Source organism: Oryzias melastigma, linkage group LG6 (assembly GCF_002922805.2).
Source record: "Oryzias melastigma strain HK-1 linkage group LG6, ASM292280v2, whole genome shotgun sequence".
NCBI lineage: Eukaryota > Metazoa > Chordata > Actinopteri > Beloniformes > Adrianichthyidae > Oryzias > Oryzias melastigma.
The window spans coordinates 32750809-32771773 of NC_050517.1; the positions used below are offsets into that span (position 1 = coordinate 32750809).

Here is a 20965-nt window from a genome sequence, read left to right on the forward strand (position 1 = left end):
CTTTTGTCCTGCTGCTGTAAACCTGAACAGAAGCATGAATTTATTGTTTTATGATCCAACAAAAAAAAATAAAGAACATACAGATCTTTTTTTAGCAACTCTCCTCTAGACAACTAACCACTGTTGTGCAGCACAGGATAATCGGTGTTTAAATCATCAAAAAACTGAACAAATTAATCAAATTTTTCAAAGTTTTGTTTAGTATTTGAAATCTGAGCATTCTGGAGGAAGTGTAGAGCGAACTCCTGATGTCAGTGAGGTATTAAAATCAATACATTTATCTTACTTTTATGTGCACCTCAGCCATACATCTGTAAACATAACTAATCTAAGTCATTGTCAATAAAGTTACTTATTTACTTTTAAAATGGAATATAATTTGATTTTTATTTGGCCAAAGAGAGGAATAGAGGCGTAAAAGAGCCCCATGTGAGGTTGTAGACTCGTGGTATTTTCACATCTTGCAATTTTCAGCAAAGTTAAATATTTTTTAAAACACCAACTTAAGCATATTTTGTATTTCTCCCTGATTTGACCATATTTTATCAAAGTCTCTGGTAATTTTCATGAATCAAACCTACAATCTTTAATTATTTTGAATTTACTTTGCTGGGGTTAAAAACATCTAATTTCTTGGATAATGACCTGAAAAGGTGTTTAAGTATAGTTTAAATGTTAACACAAAATAATTGATTTGTATGCAGCATGAGTTTTTACAGATTGTATTATTGTTATTATGGATTTTCGTTTTTTATTTTTTTTTATTTTACTCACTAATTTAGTAATCTTTTTGAAATAATAACGGGCTGGGAATTATAAGACTTAATCTTCACCCTACTCCTGTTCTTTAAGTAGATTGTATTTACTGTACATTCTTACTGAAAAAGAACAAAAAAATAAAAATCAAATAAAACCCAGTTAACCTTATCTTGTATGCTGCGGTGCTATGCAGCTCCCGGCCTGTAGGGGTCAGTAAAAACTCCCTTCTCTTTACTCAAACTTCCTCTCCTCTCTCCGTCCAGCCTCAAACTCGCGGGTCCATCACTACTTGTAGGCAGTGGAAGTTGCCTGTCAGAGTCTCGGGGAACTTTCTGACCGGACAGACGCGGATTTATTGAGGAGTGTGACCGGAAACAGCGGAGCTTCGCCGGTGCTGCCCCCCTTCTCCCCCCGGTCCGTGCGCCGTGACGCAGCGGAGAGGCGCAGGTAAACCGCGGTCAGCGTCAGCTGGTTTCCCGCATGGCAGCGTGATGTTGTTGGTTTCCTCTCTGACACGCGCGGGTTATAGTAGCACGTGAATTCAGTCAGTTTGTGGGGGTCAGAGACCCACGTGACTTCACAGCTGAAAGTTGTCCTTTTAATGACACTTGTTTTTTTCCCCTGATATTCCCACGACTGTTCCCTCCTGGTCATTGTATTTTTGGCAGAGTGTCACGTGACAAACGTCTACACACTAACAGCCTCGCGCGCGTTTCCTTCTATTTTTATTGTGTGAATGCTTTACATCCTTTACGTACGTTTTCTGGCACGTAAAAACTCACTCCAACGATTTCATTAATCTTGGTATCAAAACGTTCATCTCACAGGACATTGATGATTGTACTTTTGGTATTTAAAAACTTTATAGTTTTTAAAATATTGAGCAAAATATGCCCCATTGGAAATGAATAAGAAAATGCTGAAAAGTTCTTCCTACTTTCAGCCAGAGACACCATTCAGACTTTAAGATGTTCAGCAACTACTTGGTTTTGGCAATTTAGAGTGTAGTCTTTAATTTAGCAACGTGCTAGCTGTCTTTGACTGAATCAGACATTTTTCCAATTTTTTAGACTAATTTGGACTTTTTGTCCAAAATTTTGGCAATATGCTAAAATATCTGAAAAATTAGATATTTGTCCACTTTTTTAGGATAATTTGGAGTTTAGCTAATATTTTAATTATGATGCCAGCTGTTTTGGCTAATTTAGACATTTTTTCAGTTTTTGGGGCTAATTTAGCTAACATTTTAGCTATATGCAAAAATATTGGCAAAAGTAGACATCTGTCCACTTTTTCTAGGCTATTTGGAGTTTAGCTAATATTTTAGAATTATGCTAGCTGTTTTGGCTAATTTAGACATTTTTTCCCAGTTTTTTGGGGCAATTTAGAGTTTAGCTAACATTTTAACAATGTAAAAAATAGACATGTTTCTTTTTTTACATATATATGATTTGGAATTTCAATAGCATCTTAGCAAGCTTTAGGCTACAGCAATTTTAGCTATCAGCTGTAGCATCTTCAACAGCCACATTCAGCTTACAGCACGTGTACTTGGGTCTCCAGATCATTTTATTTTGTTGTTATTAAAGGTTCAATGTTATCTTACCTTTATTTATAACTTGTATAATTTTGACAAAACATATTTTTATTGAGAGTAAAATATTAGTTAATATTAGTTAAAGTTATTTAAGGTTTAAGTTGATTATTCTGAAATAATATTCCTGCCTATTTTTATTCTTAATGTTAAAAAGTTACATTTTAAAGTTTAAAAAAGGTGTTCAATAAATGTTTATTATGTTCGGCCCATGACCTGATGTGTGTTTTGGATTTTGCCCACATGTCCTTGCTGTTTTGGCTAATTTAGACATTTTTCCAGTTTATTAGGCTAATTTAGATTTTAGCTGATATTTTAACAATATTGTTGGCTGTTTTGACAAAATTAGACATTTTTCCAGTTTTTCTTTTCTTTTTTAATAATTTGATGTTTAGCTAATATTATAACATTAGTCTAACTGTTTTGGAAAAATTAGGCAATTTTCCCAGTTATTTTAGGCAAATTATGAGTCTGTACTCATAATTTGCCTAAAACTAAAATTATTTTAGCAATATGCTAGCTGTTTTTTGGCAACTTTAGACACGTTTTTCAGTTTTTAAGGCTAATTTGTAGTTTACCTAATATTTTAGCATCATGGTTGCTGTTTTGGCTAATTTAATTTGGCTAAGCTTTAGGCTTTAGCATTTTCAGCTATCAGTGTCAGCATTTTTAGCTGAGGATTTCTAGCATCCTCAGCAGCCGCATTCAGCTTAAGCATTGACACTAGCATTGTCACAGGTAATGCTATGTATCTAGTTTTATTTATTTTTTATATTCACATTCTATTTATAAGTTGCTGCAGATAAAAGAGCTGGAGCATTTTCACCATTAAAAGCCCATTATTTATCAAAAGAAGACAGAGAACATCCATAAACATGAATGAAGACCAGCTGCAGGAGTGACTCGGGTCACCAACACTTATCTCATCCTCTTTTAAGCTGGTCCACTTTATTATTTCTACATTTCCTGGGAACACAGTGTTGTGCATCTCCAGACGCCCATGCAGAACCTGTAAGGCATTAAAGTGAATAAATGTTTTTTTTCTGCTCCAAATCTCTGAAAGTCTTTGATTGAAAATTGGCCCCTTTTAGAAGGGACATGTAGTTCTGTCCATGACAGCGGTCTGCAACCATATGTGGCTCTTTATCCTTTCAATATGCTTCTTTGGCTTTTGACATAAATGCCCACTATTTGCATAAGTAATAAGTTTGATTATTCGATCAGATTTATGTTTGGATTTGTAAACTGAGGTAATTTTTTTTAACCCTTTAACACCAGAGCTCCAGTGTTTATGTTTTTCATTTACTGTAACTTTTGAACCATTAACATGATAATTCTAGAAGATTCTGAATTCTCTCACTTTGTGATGTCAGATCGTGAGGACCCGATCGTTTTCGTGGGTGTGGGAGGGGCTGGCGTTGAGAACGCAGGTTTTAGAGGATTACTCAAAAATGCAAGAACAGATCCAAATACCACATTGGGTTCTTTATAGTGAGGAACGAACAGTGTAATACACTTAAAAGCTCAAAAAGTGGATTTTTCATGGTGTGGCCCCTTTAAAATAAAAATACAAGACAGTCGAACATGTTTTTTATCATTAGGATTTTGGTGTGTCACCATCATCCCCCCCCCCCCCTTTTATTCTTGGATATAAGCAACAATTTAGTAAAATCTATTTATTAATAATAATAATAAAAAAAAACATCAAAACATATTTAGAATAAAATGAGATTTTTGTTGTCATTTTCTAAGCTGTGAGGCACAAAACACACAACTAAATCCTTTAAAACTGCATTTGTTCAAAACTTTAACCACTTTAGTGTCATTTATTAAAATAAAACAGTAGGAATAATAAAAATACCTAAACATATTTAGACTAAAATGAGATTTTTGTTGTCATTTTCTCAGATGTGAGGCACAAAACACACAACTAAATCCTTTAAATTGGATTTGTTCAAAACTTTAACCACTTTAGTGTCATTTACTAAAATAAAACGGCGTTTGGAGACTTTTATTTGACTAACTATAAATTAAAAGCACAAATTTAAAGAAGACTTTTACAGAGTTTCTGACAGTGAATTAAAACGTTTGACAAGCAGAAATTAAAAAACCTAAATAACTAATCTTTTATGAATTTAGTCGTTAGCCTTTTTTTTTATTAAAGCTAACAATGAAGGGATTAAAGAGCTACAGGTTGCAGACCTCTTGTCTATGAGTTGCTTTATTTCCGCTATAGTTCTGCTGTATGGCGTGGTCCAAGTGGATCATGTCTATTCTGGTCTATCTGGGGGGTGACCTAACATTCCTCCTCCAAAGTGAAGGATCACTTTCCCGTGTGACCTCATGTTAGGAAGGAATTTGAACTTTTTGCTTGTTAATCGCCTCAGAAGGATTCCCCCGTCGGGGATCTTCAAACCGTAGAAGTTCTGTGGTGTTCTGATGCTGCTGAGCTCATAGACGTTTGTGTGGTGAATTCAGGAGTTTAGAGCTGCTTCTCATTGTGATCATCTCCTGCAGTGACACAGACACTCTCGGGGTCAATTTCTGACTTTTTCCTCCTCAGTTTGTTTTCGGTGCCGCCAAACAAAAGCTGCAATGTCGATGACTTCCTCGGCCGTCTTTGTCCCACGCCGTCTCCACAGAGCCGGGCTGTGCGCTCATGAACGTTCCCATTCTCTGGTGGTGGTGGGGGGTGGCGGTCCGTGCTGGGTAGATCTGACCCCACCAGCCCTCACAATGGATGATCTGAGCTGCTGTGTAAACCAATTTCGACACATCCCTGAAGTCTAATCAGCAGTAGGAAGTCTTTGTCAGGGTGAGATATCTCTGCGCGAGCCTCAGAGCGGCGGGGGCTGTGACTCACCCTTCCTGCTGTTTATTTATTTATTTATTTATTTTCAGGCCTGCTAATAAAAGCAGCCGTTTTCTGTAATCTGGCGGTGCAGATCTGATGTCCGGCTCTGTTGTGTGCTCACTGCATGCAGCACATTCTGGCCTTTCTGCTGACCTCGCCGGGCGAATGACAGACGCTTGTTTTCGGTCCGGAGAAGGCGTCCCGCCACTCTGACTGAGAGTGCAGCTGATTTCACTTTCTTAAGCGAATTCATGCCTGGATCTCTGCAGCGTTGTTAAACGTCAGACTGATTTTCTCTGACAGTCTGCTTGTTTACAGTTTGAACCCTTTTAAATGTTTTGCTGTGAGGGTTGTTGTAAACCACAGAGAGTTTTAAATGCAGAATCAGGCATAAATACATGGAAGACATTTTTCTGTGCACTGTCGCTGTTTTGAACCTTTTCATAGCTGTATTAGAGAAATGACTATCAGTACAACTTCCTCCGCTGTGCAGTTCTGGGTCTGTCACAGATAGATATTTTTAGAATTATTTGTTTCATTTCTTTTATAATATCAAAGTTTATTCTGACTTTTTATCCCTTTTATGACAAGTAAGCTTTGGTTTTATCAATACATTATACATTTATAATCCCAATTAAAAACTTTCATTTCATTATTTGGCTACAAATGAATCAAAAGTCAATTTTTAGGTGTTTTTATGCTTTTATCATCTTTCTATGACATTGTTTTAGAATGTAACTGTGTTGGTCTAGTGATAAAATCGACTTTGATGTTATAAAATTAATTTTGTTGATGAATTCCTTCAGACTTTTTTTAAAGACCCACTCAAAAATTGTGTTTCAAAATGTTCTTGTAGCATTTCTCTCATGATGGCGGACATATATATATAATAATTTAGGATCAAAACTGAATTTCCACCAGTTGAAAAAGCTCTTTTGGGACACAATAATTGAAATAAGTCGACCAAAATCTCAAAGCAATTCGGATCCATGAACGTCTTTTTTTTTTCCTCATCTGAGCTGGAATCTGGATTATTTATGTATTTATTGACCTTTATTTAACCAGGATAATCCCATTGAGATTTCAAACCTCTTTTGCAAGGGAGTCCTGGCCAAGAGGCAGTCACAATTGTTTAAAAATACACCAAAACATTCAGACTGTAAAACATTTAAATACTTTTACATCTAAACAAAGCATACAAACCTAAATAGATGGAGTCATGAAAATGTGATGGACTAAAATAATAAAATGGTGATTAGAGAACTGTACAGCTGGATGGATCAGATATTGCTCCTATTTTTTTTGCACCGCTAATCTTATCTTGGGGCTGTAAGCTAGTGGTAGAGAGTGTAAACAAAGGGATGATGGGATATCAGTGGAGGCCTACTTCCATGCCAACATGGCAACCACAACTCAGAGGAGAACTTCTTATGAACTCTGCAGAAACTGTCCTAGAAAACAGTTTTTTTCTTCCCTTAAAAAAAAAAAACACAAGACCACTAAATGCTTTTACAACAGATTAAAATTTGATTGGAGCTACTTTAAGTTAATTTGACTTTTTTTTCTGTTTATTTGTTTGTTCATTTTGGGTAGCAGCACTAAGCAGTGACCAAAAAAACTAGTGAAAGTAAAAACAATATACACACAGAAATAAGTAAATCAAATCAAACCCTAAACTCCAGTCATGTTTGACCCCCTTGGGTGCTCGAGGGTGAAATACTGGGTGGAAATGTTTTTGCAGTATAGTGTTGGGCGATATGGAAAATAAATTATATCATGATATAAATTATTTTATATCACGATAATGATATATATCACGGTATACCAAAATAAAGTATGTTTTCAGTTATTCTCTGAAAATAAATGGACATGTACCATGTAACTGATTAGTTACAAAGGAGAAACATTTTTTAAATGTGCAAAACTGTTTTAAGTTTCAAAGTAGGAAAAAGCATTTTTGCACAAAAGTTCAAACATAAAATAAAGAGATAGAAATGATAGAAGAGAAATGGCACGATAGACACTTTTCTATCGCTGACACAATATGTATCGTCATATCTCCCAGCTCTACTGCAGAAAGTAAATTATTATATTTTTCCTTTTTGTCTCATGATAATTATCACAAGGTACAAAGTTAAAAACGTCTTGTCAGTCACAGGTTAACACTTTCATTGATTCCCATTTGTTGAACAGTACTTAAGATTTTAGAGTTTTAGATTTAAATAGTTTTGGTGGACATTTGTCCTCTCAAAGTTTCTGTTTTTGTGTACTTTTTAAAAAATATATTTGGTTTCTACGGATTTTCAGTTTTTTTTAAGCCACACATTAGAAAAAAAATTGAAGTCCTTCATTGTGACTTTAAACTATAAACACCATAAAACACCGTCCACACAAAGTATTATCAACTGAGGTGACTAGAAAAAGCAATAAAGGAAAACGTAAAGTTGATTTCCTGACTGAACTGGTGCTGATCTTTACAGAGAAGCTGCTTCATGACAAACTAAAGTGAAAAAGCTCTGATCTATATCATTCATGTGTTAAAACTGTTAAATCTGTTTTTACTCTGTGTGGAAATGGTTAACATGAACCGTTTTACCACTTAAGGCTCCACAGAAACCATAATGTAGAATTAACGAGGAGCTGCTATCAGGATGATTCACAGCTTTCCTAGAAAGAAAACAAAATAATTACAAACGAACATTTAATGCTTCTGTAATCAGTGAGTCTTTAGTGTGATGAGCAAATGGTTTTCAGGTTATTGATGTGGTGTTGGCGGTGGGGCGGCGTTTTTCGTTTCCATTCATTTCTCCTCTGTAACGTTCCGTCTTTTGGCTTTTGTAAATGTTTTTATCTGCACTAACTTCCTGTGGGACGGTTTGGCTCCTTAACAGAGAAAAAGAAAACTGCAGGACTGTAACCACCTCTGTCCTCGATGACCCACCCCCACACAATTATGACCAGTAAGAGTGGAGGTTGCAATCCAGGAGTGCTCACCAGGGCCGGCCATACGCATAGGCAAACTAGGCGGCTGCCTAGGCGCCATCTGTTGGAGGGGACACCAAATTGCATTCAGTAGCTGTATATTAATGTTTTTTTTCTTTTTTAATTTTTTTTTTACAGTTTTGACACACCACTCATTTCATTTAAAATGCAATTATTAAAAACATCAATAAAATAACTCAAATGTTCATATTTAGTCATTTAGCCTGGTGCTGCTCCCCGTCTGACGCTGTCGTCTAGGCTTTGTGGGGGGCAGAGGTGCGCGGTGCCGTCGCTGTTCGTACTTCTTTAAAACTTTAAGAATAAAATGAAACAAGCATTCAGGGACAGCTTTAAGGTCAAAAAAGAAAGGAAGAGGAGGAAAAGCAGTCTCAAAGCAGAGTTTAATTGCTTGGAAATTCAACCCCCGCCCCCATTTCAGTCAAAAAGTAATCTTGGTTTTAGTTGGAAAAAAAGAATTTAACTGGCAATCTCGTTTCTTTTTTCTTTTCCTATTTTAAAACCCTTAACAGAAATCTTTAACACTGGAGATGTTTCATAAAACATCTACTATACATTACTAGTTATACAGAATTATAGAGTAGTGGTTGGTGCTGCTGTCTTCTACTGCAGAGGTTGGTTTGTCATGGTTAGGGAGAGGTGATGTTATTCTAAATATTCTTTTAATTGATTGATTGTTTATTTAAGACAGGGACAGCATATATTAATAAAACATTTAAAAATGCAAATATATAAGATTATAGTCTTTTAGACTAATTTCCATCTTTAGTCCCTATGGAAAAGGTTGTTCATCTCCAAGTAAAAGTACAAGTTAAAACAATACATAAAAGGTATACAGAAGTCTGAAAACAGCAGAAAAAACAAATTGGGTTTTCAATAGAGAAATGCACAACAGGAAATTCATAAAACATAAAAGCAACATTTAAGGGGGGAGAAAAAAAAAAATAGCAGCTCATACAGAGCCGTGGTGGCAGTTTTGATTGTCTAAAAGCCATGATTTTATCTGTTTGCTAAATGAGCTCAAAGTTGTCAGTTGTCTTATTGTTGTGGGAATTGAGTTCCAGGTGTGAGACGCCCTGAAGGAGAACGCAGCCTGACTAAGTGATTATTATTTAACTTTTGAGAATTAGAATAAATATATACTTATTGCAACATATTTCAGGCAGCTACGGCAGCTTTTTCAGACAATGGTATTGGCCTAAGGCGCCATAGCCGGCCCTGGTGGTCACATTTGATGTAAAACGCAATTAAAGGTTTGTTATGAAAATCTAGAATTAAAGTGATTTAGTTTGAATTTTAGAAAATGAATTCATAAAAGAACCTTTCAAAACACAGTAAGTCTGTGAAAAAAATCCTAATAAATGATACAATTCCTCCTTAAAAAATTTCATTTTGAATGTCAAACTGCAATATAATTTTATCTTATAAAGTCCCACTTCGATCATCTTTGGATGTATTTTCAAAGCGTTCCCAATGGTCCTTTAGTTACAATGATATCATTTTTAGTAAAAAAAATAAAATGTTGTTATCTGGGACATAGTTTCTGGAGCGCAGCAGGAGTTTATTAGAAATTCACCTCTGAGTTGTGGGTGGGACTGTTGGCGAGGAGCACCCCCCACCCCTAACACCACTTGCTTACAGCCCCTCACACCTCCAACCTAACTTTAGCGGTTCAACAAAAATTCATACCAGAGTCATCCAGTAGTACAGTTCTGATCCAGATTCCATCTCAGACAAGGAAAAGAAAGATGGTCATGGATCAATTTGTCTGCAAGTGAATGTGTCAGAAAGGGGGCGGAGCAGGAAGTTTATGGCCCCGCCCAGTGCATTTTCTACACTGTAAAAAGTAAAACAGATTAAATAACCAAAAAATCAGTAATTTGTAACATTTACATTTAGTTTTTATTTAATGAAATTTGGAAGTTAAGTAAACCACCAGCTCAAAATTTTGTTTAGATGAAAACATAATTTTAAATGCAGCAAATTACAGTTTTTTGTTAAATAATTGATCCAAATTTCAGTTTTTACTGTGTATTTTACAAATATGATTTTTTTTTCAAGCAAAATTCTTTTTTCTACTTCTGATTCGCAACGATTTGAAGATTGATTTGATTAGAACTCAATTTTAAGCCTAATTTTCTTTATAAATGTCCTCCATCATCAGAAAAATGCAGCAAGAATACACTAAAAACACAATTTTCTTCTGAGTTGGTGTGTAATAATTTTGATGTGGAAATTGTATTTAATAATCTCTTTTTTTACATTTTATAACTGCTAATCAATAATCAAAAGCATTGCTATTGATCATTACATCATCCTAGGTGTGTTTGGGATTCTAAACAAACATACTGATGCTACAGTTGAGAAAATGAAAGTTTTCTGATGCGTTCGTGTAATCTCTCTCACCCTGATGGAGGAAGCTCTTCAGCTCCTCCGTTCTGTGTGAACAGATCAGCAATCAAACCTCGTGAGTCTTAGATAAACTCCCACGGCGTTCCTTTGAACCTCCATTTTTGATTCCTCTCTCATTGGAAAGAAGCATGTTTGTGGAGGAAACGACCTCCGTCTCCAGGAAGAGAACAATAATGCGACCTCTGCGTCAGTCATTGGCTGAATAGATTTATTTTTAAAACTAATAATGACAAGATTGGGTTTCTAAGACTTAGTTAGAGCCTTATCCACTTTGTTCTATAACATTTGTTTGATGAACCTTTTAGTGTTTGTTAAAAAGAATGAAACACAAATGACAAAATACTGAAAGTCTTCTCTTCTCTTTTCCTCTGAACACCATTTGGTGCTGAAAAAACCCATTGAAAGAAGATGTATCGGTTCTGTTTTCCCTGCACTACTTCAGAGATTAAATAGTTTTCTTTAGTTTGGGTAAAAGTGTATAATTCCCTACAGAATGCTGTTCTACGACCACCATAAAAATAGAAAATAAACAAATACATTTATGAAAATAAATTAATACAATTTTGTGAAAAAAGGGAGATATTTTACAACAATAAAGCGATAATTTCAAAAGTTGTAAATTGAGAATTTATGAGATTAAAATCTTACATTCAAGAATCAATTATCCATAACTAGAAAATGTATTGCATTAGATTCACATATAAGGTAATACTGAATCTTTTAGTGAGTTAACTTTGTTCTGTTATAAGGACATTTATAAGGAACATTCGGGAAACTGGTCGTCAGAAAAAGACTCTGGACCCACGAGGAGTAAACTTCTGGTGGGAGTGCTGTCTACATCGTCTGCACTTTATTTGCAAAGATCCAAATGCATCAAAGCACAACTTTTCTTACGAGTTAAACAAAGCATAAATTGATGGAATTAGTTGGCAAAACCAAATATTTTTTTTAGAAAAACCATATGACTTCATGACTTAAAACATTTTTTTATTTATTTATTTTTTGGGGTTACCCTAATATTCCGTTGTATTGTTCAAATACAAGTTTTAAAATTAAGAAACAAAACTAAAAACCACACATGTTGGGGATCTGCAAGGGAAGTGTTCAGATTATTATGGGATGGGCAGAGGATGTATGGCTTGGCGGCCATTTTGTGGCAAAGTGTGAATTTTACAGATTTTCACATTTTCGCACAATAAAGTAAAAGAAAACGATCTTCAAGAACTGTCACGCACGCACACACAAGGTTAAGTCTATAACAACACCTGGAGTTACGTTGACCTTTGACCTTGAAAGAGACTGTCATCTAGAGGAATTTTCCAAAATATTAGTAATTTCTTGAGTCATTTGGGAAAAAAGTTGGAACTAGAAGTTGAAGAGTTAGAACGCCGTTAGTGTGGAGAACTCTCAAAAGTGATGTTTTCTTAATATTCACATATTTTTACTGGAGTTTTCTAAACATTTACTTCATGAATTGTTGGTTCAAGCTGAATGAAACAATATGACATAAGAGATGAACTTTTTAGACAGGTAGGCGGGTTAGAAAAAAAACAAAAACGTTCTTTAGACCTTATCTTCACCCCCAGGTGGCCAAAACACGAAATAGTTGCTATGGAGATGAAACCAAAAGAAAAGCTGCCAGTTTTTTGTTTCAACATTTTTAAAGAATTTGTCAGGTGTAACTTAGGTCAGGGTGCAGAGGGTGAGAGGCGTGTAGCGGCCGCTCTACTAGTGAGGGCGGGGCAAAAGCGGGGCGGGTCCTACTGAGCCGCTTGTGGTTTGACTTCCTTCAAATTTCCTTTAAGCTTTGATATAAGGGGCAGAAATAAAAAAAATAATTTAATTCTTCTTACTCCTTTTTCCAATCATGAAGATGTGTGAGTTTGTGTTGTATTGTGTTGTACATGTTAATGTACTGTAGTAGTCTTCATGAAAGAAACAAATAAGAACTTTAGTACTTCTGAAAGATCTAATTAAACATCACTCACCATAACTGTTAAAAGCAAACGTTATAACTTTAACCAAACCCACAAAACTAGAGGCTGCCGATAGAAGACTTACCACCCACAGTGACAAAAACAGCCACACCTCTCTGCACTCCTTACATGATTATCTAACTATTGCATTTCAAAGATGGAGCACTGCAGCATCAGATTGGATCAGCTGAGCGCTGTTTTCTCTCGGCCTCCTCTGTCTGGCTGAGCGGGTAGACAGGATCGTGGAGGTCCCCACAGAGTCATTTGTTTCCCGCTTTGAACCTGCTGTGATTCCGTGTGTGTCAGGAAGCCTCATCAGGCCGAGCTGCAGCTTCAGGGGCTCTAATCAAAAGCACCTTTGTGCCGTCTGAAGTTCCTAAAACGTAGACCTCACCGTGGGAATTGGACTCTTTAAACATGATCTGCTGCAGCTAAACATGACACCCCCTCTGTCCTCCCCCTCATTACACATGAACTCTAGTTTAGCTGTAGATCATCATTTGTTACTGAAAGTCCTGCACTTTTCTCAAACGTCTGCTCAGACTTCCCTAATTCCTCATTCGTGCACCACTTTACCATAAAGTCTCGAGTATAAATGCTGAAACGTCACGTCTGATTCATTATTGCTGATCTTAGAACGTGGATGGTTTCTACAAATATTTTATTGTTGTGTAAAACCAAATTGGCATCTGTGAATTACAGCCCTCTGTAGTATGATTCAGCTTCAAATGCTTCATTTTGTTCTTTTCAAGTTGTGTTCAATGATTATAAATGTTGCTTTTCATCAGTAAAGTGTCAAAATATTATGGCCTTATAGTATATATCTGTAGTCATGCTGACAGGAAGGACAAATCTTCAGTCTCACCACTTTAGTGACAATCTGTAAGAAATGTAACTAAATTCAAGTTTATTATTTTCAAAGTCTTGATGAATATGATTGAATTTCTTAAGTACTTTGACCAAACTGCCTGTTTCAGTGCATTTAGATTTTGCAAAAGTACATTTTTTAAGATTGAACAGCAAAGAATGTCAAGAGGATGAACTTGAAGGTTCTGATTAAAACCTTTATGAGGAATTTCCTCTGTTCACTACTCTGTGAACTCAGAAGTGTTCAGTCATGAACTCTTTGGCAGCACGTTTGGTTCAGATTTTTATGGTGCAGATTATGAACTAAAACATCTCAGTAGACTTACTACAAACTGTTTTTATTTCCTTTTAAACCACATTACCAAACTCCTAAAGTTTGGTTTTCTGTAATGCAAAAACAATATTTGAATTGTTACTATAAAATTGTAACAATTAAATAAGAAACAAAATTTGACCTCTAATTGACCTTAACAGAAAATTGCACTAAAACAATTCTAAAATTGTGAGTTTAAGTTGTATTATTCCAGAGTTTTGTAAAATTTTAACAATGTTTTGCCAACATTTTTTGCAGGAGTTTTGCCAATGTCTCGCCAGTGTTTTACCAGAGAATTGCCTGTTTGACCATTTTTGCTAAATCTTACTAATGTTTTGCTAAAATTTTTCCAGGTTTTGCCAGAGTTTATCAGTTTTGCCAGAGTTTTACCAAAGATTTGTAAGAGTTTTGTAAAATTTTATCAATGTTTTGCTAAAACTTTGCCATTTCACCAGTTTTTGGCAGAGTTTTGCCGAATTTTGGCAGTGTTTTACCGGAGTTTTGCCAGAGGTTTGCGTAGTTTGGCCGGAATTTTTCACCAGAGTTTTGCCAGTTTTACCAGAGTTGCAAATATTTACCAAATTTTTGCTAAAATGTTGCAAGAGTTTTACCAAAACTTTGCCACTTAACCAGTTTTCACCAGTTTTACCGGAGTTTCATCTGAGTTTTGCCGGAGTTTTGCCAAAGAATTGCCTGTTTTACCAGAGTTGCAAATATTTATCAATGTTTTGCCAACATTTTCCAACGTTTTAACATAATTTTATCAGTTTTTACCAGAGTTTCTTCAGAGTTATGCTAGACTTTTGTCAGACTTTAGCCAGACTTGCCCAAGAGTTAAAATAAAACTCATTTTATTCTTATAAACACTTTGATGCCAGCATTTTCTCTTTTCTTTGAAACAAAGTATTTACTAAAAGCTGCTGAAGTATCATCAAAGGTTAGGTTTTTTTCTATATCTAGAAGCGTAGTTTTGTTAACATTCAAGCAAAAAACAATTTACATTTTTCTCCATCCAGTTTGTATTGCTCAAAATGTTTAACTGTATCTTCTACTGTACTTTGTAAGGTAAAAGGGAAGAGTCAGTAATACACTGAGGTGGTTAAGAAATATTTCACGTCACTTAGTGTGTATTTAACAGTGAAATGTGCATAATATTATCTTTTTTTTAGCAAAATTGTAGAACGTTTTAAGTTTATTTGGTGGTACAGGCGTGTTTCTTCAGCTTTCTCCATATGGAGTTCGTCCTGCCTGCAGGTCCACACATGGGTCCACTTTCACCTTAGAAATGTATTCAGACGAGAACATGTTAGACAAGCACATGTGGACCCTGACTGCTGCCCTTTGCTGTCCGCTTCCATCAGGTAAAAACTCATCTCATTATGTCACATCACAAAAATTGGACGAATATTTGAAGGTGGAACAATCTGAGGTGCTTCGTTCAGAACTGATGTTTTCTGGCATTTGCTGATATTTGAGAACAGTGAAGATTGTGGAGAATAAAAACACAATCTGAGGGTAAACCAGTTTGAAGTAGAAAGATGTTTAAAAAAAAAAAATTATTTCAACTGTTTCTGAGGAAACATCTGTAGTCTCGGAGGCAAGGACACGATGCACCGCTCAGCGTCAAAACATGATGAGCAACAGATAAAGACGCTACAGTGTGCTAACTTAGTTATTGTTCCTAGTATTCAAGATGTTATTTTAACTGCAAGTTTTTTTTATCCCAGAATCAACAAATTCTAAAATATTCTTTGTTTTAAAAATATGTATTTACACAGAATCCATTCTGTGCACCAATGGGACTGAGTTTCTGCTATTCTGAGGGTTTTAGAGTTCATAATGAAGAACTGTGTATGAATTCATTCAGACTTCAGGAAGGGATGTTTATGTGTATAGAGGGAAATACCCAGAATACTGCACTGAAAAACTAACATTTCCATCACATTGTTATTATAAAATGTTGTTTTTTTAGCTGAAATGTGCAAGCAAAGCATAAATATATTCATATGAAGAACAGCAGATCCCAGTTTTAATACTGAAGCCAGACAATTTGTGGCATAATAGAGAAAGAAAATGATGGTTGTTGACTTAATGTTGTCTTTGTGTCAGAGTCTGGATAAGCATTGGACTGAAATCATGAAATCTTTCTCCTTTTTTTAGGGATTTGCTCACAAAAATGTAAAACTAATGATTTTCACAAATCAAGAGATCTCAGTTTACATGCAAATCAGTCTCTGGATGTTTAATCTGAATGGATTCTTTCCTTTTGGCAGTTTCCAGGCTCTCTATCGGAATTACTGTTCAGAAACGTTGGAGTCTACGGACTGCCAGGCTGATAGAACTTTGTGAAGATTGCTTTTGAAACCTGTAATCCTTTGTTCCAGAAAGGACAGAATGTTAATGGTTTATATTTGATCTGAGCAAACCTTCCCTGAATCATTTCCATCTGTATTGTTTCTTCTTGTTCATAAACATTTCCAAAAGCCGTTCAGACCAAACTGAACCCGGTGACTTAAGCTGTCAGCAGGCGGAGGCCTGCCGGACTGAGATGGGATTAATCCAAACTGCAAAGGGCGAGAAGTTCCTGCCACTGTCTGGCTCTGGTTACAGTTTCAGTTCAGCACAGAAAACAGTTTGTTTTCCCTATAATGCATAGGAATCAATACAAATAGAAAGTGAAATGTCATCAGTTAAAAAGTAACTTGTAATAATTTGAAAATGAAGCAGCATTTTTCCTGTTTAGGGAGTTTTGGATGTTGTTTTTCTACTTTTGTAATCCTGGGATTTATATATTTTATAATCATGCAAACAAAGATGGAGGAGGAGCTGATTTAAAGGGCCAATAGCATGACATATTTAAGCCTTTCAGAGTAAACTATATCCATATGTATGATCATATTCATTCATTCATCTTCTTGACCGCTTCTTCCCTTTCAGGGTCGCGGGGGTGCCGGAGCCTATCCCGGCTGCTGAAGGGCGAAGGCGGGGTACACCCTGGACAGGTCTCCAGTCTGTCTCAGGGCCACAATCACACACATCCACTCCCACATTCACACCTAGGGGCAATTTAGAGTCACCAATTAACCTATGAAGCATGTTTTTGGACGGTGGGAGGAAGCCGGAGTCCCCTATGAAAACCCACGCATGCACGGGGAGAACATGCAAACTCCACACAGAAAGGTCCCAGCCGGGAGTCGAACCGGGGCCTTCTCACTGTGAGGCAAGAGCGCTAACCACTGAGCCACCGTGCAGCCCCATGATCATATTAAAGAACAAATTATTTATGAAGTATAAGTTATTTTTGTTAGCTTTTTTCCCCACCCGAAGGTGAAACGCCTCGATCTCTGAGGCTCCGCCTTTCGCTGTTTGTGGGTACCGCCTATTTCATGACGTCATCCTAGAGCCGGCTTTGATAATGTGTCTGCATTTCGCCCATGAGAACAAACATCTGAACTTTGGTTAGCTTCTGCTAACCCTCTTTTATCATGTCTCTCTGATATTAAAGACTGGTTGGCCCAAAGTTTCTTGAGCTTTAATGAATATTTAGATTTTTTTTTTTAGAGAAAGTATCACTATGTATACCCGTTTTACCTTAAATAGGGTTATGGAGGATGTTGGAGCTGCAGGGATGACGAGATAAAGGCAGCTCTCTGCTGGATGTTTGGAGGAAATATGTTTAATATTTCATTACTTTAGTGAATTAGACTTAAGTATGTAAAACCAGGGGAGTCTCAAACCTCAGCGAAGCCAGAATCAGCCGGTTAAGAGTACGGCAAGAAGGTAAAAGAGATTAAAACCGTAATAGTTTTTGTTTTATTTTAAAGTCACATTAGCTTTTGTCCGTTTATTTTTTGCTATTCTTTACCTTAAACTTCTTTTAGTGTCTAACATTTAGGACATTGAAGAGCTCTCTTCAGTCTGCAGCAGTAAAGCACAAAACAGTTTCAGCTGAAATGTTTGGTTTCAAAGTCAATGATCACTGATTCAACGTTTGTTTTTCTTTGCATTTAGCATCCTAAGCTCCTCACAAAATCCTCCACTTTCACATTAAATAACATTGTTCATGAGCCCGCCTCTTTACATATTATAAATGGCGTCTGACTCGCCGCCGTCTTCTGGATTTGCGTTCCTTTACGACAAATTAGCGAGGCTGAAACTTCAGGATCCTCGGGGATTAGCGCGTGTGTGGCGGCCCGTCTGTTCCAGATGTGTTTCCAAATAAACATGTTTTTCATTTAGATCAGTTTGGTGCCAGGCGGTTTCTGAAGAGTCTGTTTGCAAAAACAAAAGTCTCTGTGTTAGAAGGACTTGATATTTCTGAACTTTCAGCTCCTTGTTGATGTTTAAGGTTTCTCAAATCTGGATTTAAGTTAAAAAAACATAAAACATTATAAGTGCTAAACAAGTTTTATTAAAACAATGTCGAAGACAAAAACATTCCATCTAAAAAATCCCTGTGAACTCTTACAGAAACATATTTTAAGTTTTGTAAGGTTGGTAAGGCAACTTTAAAGTCTTTAAATCCAAGATGTTCTCATTGGCAGATAATTTTTTTTAGTGGTTTTCCGTTTTGTACAGTAGATTCTCTGTCCCAGTCAAGTTTCGTCTGCAACATTTGGGTTTGTGGTTCAGTCAGGAGGCTGTTTGGATCACAGATCCTTTGTATTTTTGAATGAAGGCTTTGGTTTAGGTCAGATCCGGTCCACAGGGCCCTCATAGTTCTGCATTAGTTGCTGCATCTCATCTTTTCTGTCACTCTTTAGCTCTTTTCAGACTTCACGTGATTCATGTGCATCATGCTCCTGTTTGGTTTGTGCATAAAAAAAAAAGAAACCATGACTAAAAACATCTTTATTTAATAGAAACGTCAGATTTATTTATCTGATGCTTGGAAATGACAGAAATCACAGTAAAAAAGTTCCTCCTCTTGACACTAGATGATGTCTTATTTCTGCTTCCCGTCTTCTGATCCATCGTTTCCCTCATTTCTCTCCTGCAAACATTAAATAGTTGGTTCTTCATGAATCTTTTTCTATGCTCATTTTCTGGAATCTGTTCCAGCTGTCTGTGAGTGGAGGCGGGTGGATGCCGTCGGCCAGCGGTCCATCACAGGTCATTTTATTCAGTTCATCATTTCCTTCATTGAGTGTGCCAACATGCAGCATCATTTCCCCCCAAAAAACTCCTATATGCTGTTCTACTTATTAACAAAAAATACATTTTTTTTAAGTTAAGCCACAAATTTGTCTTTAGGAGTAACTTGTTTTGAACAAACGGATCAGAGCTGGAGGTCGCTTGTGTGTGACAGATTTTACTGTTACAATAGGAGGTTATGGATGTTCAGACACTCCAGGTATATATTTGTATAAACCCCTTTTTTATTTGAGGCTCAACTTTATTTATATGAAGTTTATTCACATACATTTCACTTTTGATCCAAACAGAAGAGAGAAGGAGAGAGTGGGGTATTAAAGATGGGGGATAAGGGCCTAAAAGAAAAAAAAAGTTGGAGGATAGTAAATAAGATAAATGATAGAATTTTTTAATCGCGATTAATCGCATTGTCCATAGTTAACTCGCGATTAATCGCAAATTTACATGTGGCCTTTTTTTAAGGAAAAAAATGTGTGGTTCGTAGAATTTAGTAGTTCTACATTAATTATGAAAACAAGAAAGACAAAATTAATAATTTTCATCAGAAATACTTTATTTTGTAACATATTGAGATAAACTTTCTTAACAATAAAAGGCTGTAACATAAAATGCCTAACAAAAGCCCAAGTGCAAGTGAAGGGCATTTTAAATTCAAAACTTCAATCAACGTTCAGTAAAATAAAATAAAAAAAACATCAAAAATAACACTGTCATGTTCATTTTTTGTCAGGACCAAATCTTTTCCTTCTCTGCTGAACTAAAGTAATAAAAGAAATAGAGATTTATCATTTCCAATTAACTTTTGTTTTTTAAAACATTAAAGACTGAGAAAAGCGGGATACTCTGTGGATAGTTTGACAGTCTGTTACTGCCGCCGTGTTCTTTGGCTGCAGCTCGATGCACCGACGTGTCCAGTGGAGCTCACGCCATGAATATGCCGGCAGACAGACCGCTATGCTGGGCCTGGATCACGCTTAAACCTCCAGAACATTTAAAACGTCCCCCGGTGGGCTTGCTGTTCGGAGCGTCGGGGGTCCGCAGCTCTCGGGACGCGGCGCCGGACTTGAGCCGGTACCACCAGACGTGGTACTGGACGCGAACCGAAGCCGGGTTAGGGTGCAGGAGCTCTCCAGGTCCTAGCGCCGGCCGGTTTTAGCTCGCAGCTCGGTGTTTGGAGACCCGCCCGTGATCTAGTGAGAGCAGCCGGTCAGTTGGAGGGCGGGACGCCCGCGCGCGGTATGGAAAGGCACGTATGAGAAAGTCCGTGATTAATGCGTCAAAAAAATTGTCGGCGTCAAGCACACGTCAGATTAATGCGTTTTTAACGCGACAAATCTGACAGCCCTAATTATTATTATTATTATCACAGAAACAGAAACCAAGATGGCGGCGTAGACGTTCTGTTGCTCGCAGCTCCCCCCCAATTAGATATTTAAGAGCTTAAAGCTACTTCACAAGGCCTCTCCTGCTGCATCTAAAAGTTCAGTACAAGAAAGTTTTGTTCTGTCTTTTATTGCCAAGTATTACTATGCCACCGAAAAGAGGACCACAGTCCAAAAGTCCGCATCGCGAAGATATTGACACGCTCTCGAGTGAATTGACCATGTCGTCTCTGGAGGCTACACTGCAAAAGTTTTTCAACGAAGCCGATAATCACGCTAAGGACCGCTTTGAGCGCCTGGAATGTCAACTAGATTCTATTAAAGTGACGCTCGACAAACATGCTAAGGACCTGGAGCACCAACGCAAAACGACTTCCTCTCTTCAAGTTCAAGTAAAACGCGTCGAAGCTTCCGCTATGGATAACAGCGAGCGTCTGAAGAAACTTGAAGAAAAAATAATCTCAATGGAAGATCAAATCAGGAGGAACAATCTTCGAAAAATGAATCTGAAAGAGGGCGTTGAACAGGAGAATGCGGTTTCTTACCTGATGACAAGTCTTCTTAAGTGGTTCCCTGATCTTGCCTCCAACCCGGTGGAGATCATGCGTGCGAACCGTGTTGGGCCCCCGCGCAGGAATTCAGCTGACCCTCCTC

At 36.9% G+C, this 20965-nt stretch overlaps 1 protein-coding gene across 3 annotated transcripts in view; it reads left to right on the forward strand.

Annotated features, from left to right (window-relative positions):
• tspan9a (tetraspanin 9a) overlaps nucleotides 1-20965 on the forward strand; it is a 337382-nt gene that overhangs the window by 3395 nt on the left and 313022 nt on the right. For 2 of the 3 annotated variants that reach the window (XM_024281296.2, XM_036212565.1), the window contains exon 2: nucleotides 1023-1206. The exons of the other annotated variant lie outside the window; for it this stretch is intronic. The gene's annotated coding sequence lies outside the window, so the exon portion shown is untranslated. The remainder of the gene's footprint in view (nucleotides 1-1022; nucleotides 1207-20965) is intronic. 3 annotated transcript variants of the gene reach the window in all.